The following is a 1,445-nucleotide window of genomic DNA, read 5'->3' as shown; positions in this document are numbered from 1 at the left end:
CATTACTTGTATTATACTATGTTGGTCAGCCTGGTCTGCCCTCCCACACTATGGGATAAGACCACACAAAAGTGTGTAATCTCAGATATGGGGATCACTGGGGTTCATCTTGAAGGTTGGTTACTACATATCATCCTCTGCCTTATAGAAGTATCTTTTGAGAATTCTTTCTTCACTTTCTCTCCCAAATAATGTAGTTCCTTTTTATCCATACATTTGTTACACATATGTATATATCTATGCATATATGTGTAGGAATATATATATATATATATATATATATATATGTATATATATAAAATATTATTATTGTATCATAGAAGCCTGTGCTTTCTTAAACAAAATCAAATAATAGAAAGAAGGGTTTGTTTTGGTGGGCGATTTGAAAGTGCTATCCGGCGGGCTGCAGTGCCTGAGGAGGAGACTGAGTGGGCGCGGGCGACTGCAGTTCCAGTTACTATGGCAATGACGGCAGGGGCAACAACTACCTTTCCTATGAGCAACCATACCCCGGAAAGAGTAACTGTGGCCAAGCTCACACTGCAGAATTTTTACAGCAACCTAATTTTACAGCATGAAGAGAGAGAAACCAGGCAGAAGAAGTTAGAAGTGGCTATGGAAGAAGAAGGATTGGCAGATGAGGAGAAAAAGTTACGTAGATCGCAGCATGCTCGTAAAGAAACAGAGTTCTTACGCCTTAAGAGGACCAGACTTGGCCTGGACGACTTTGAGTCTCTGAAGGTTATAGGAAGAGGAGCTTTCGGAGAGGTGCGGCTGGTCCAGAAGAAAGACACGGGGCACATCTATGCCATGAAGATCCTGAGGAAAGCCGACATGCTTGAGGAAGAGCAGGTGGCTCATATCTGAGCAGAAAGGGACATTTTGCTGGAAGCAGATGGAGCCTGGGTGGTGAAGATGTTCTACAGTTTTCAGGACAAACGAAATCTCTATCTCATCATGGAATTTCTTCCTGGAGGTGACATGATGACATTGCTGATGAAGAAGGACACCTTAAGAAGAGGAGACACAGTTCTACATCTCAGAGACTGTCTTGGCGATAGATGCAATTCACCAGCTGGGCTTCATCCACCGGGACATCAAACCAGACAACCTTTTACTGGATGCCAAGGGACATGTAAAATTATCTGAATTTGGTTTGTGCACGGGGTTAAAGAAAGTTCACAGAACTGAATTCTATAGAAACCTAACACATAACCCGCCAAGTGACTTCTCATTTCAGAACATGAATTCAAAGCGGCAGCAGATCCTGAAGAAATCCAAAACACCATCAGATCCTTCTACAAAAGGCTATACTCAACAAAACTGGAAAACCTGGATGAAATGGAGAAGTTTCTAGACAGATACCAGGTACCAAAGTTGAATCAAGATCAGGTTAATGATCTAAACAGCCCTATATCCCCCAAAGAAATAGAAGCAGTCATTAA

The 1,445-nt window shown here is 41.9% G+C and overlaps 1 pseudogene; it reads left to right on the top strand.

The window, feature by feature from the left end:
- The first annotated feature begins 446 nt into the window (after positions 1 to 446).
- LOC110306809 lies at positions 447 to 1,282 on the top strand (annotated as a pseudogene).
- The last annotated feature ends 163 nt before the right edge of the window (positions 1,283 to 1,445 follow it).

Source organism: Mus caroli, chromosome 2 (genome assembly GCF_900094665.2).
Source record: "Mus caroli chromosome 2, CAROLI_EIJ_v1.1, whole genome shotgun sequence".
NCBI classification, from domain to species: domain Eukaryota; kingdom Metazoa; phylum Chordata; class Mammalia; order Rodentia; family Muridae; genus Mus; species Mus caroli.
This window is presented reverse-complemented; position numbering and strand designations above follow the sequence as displayed.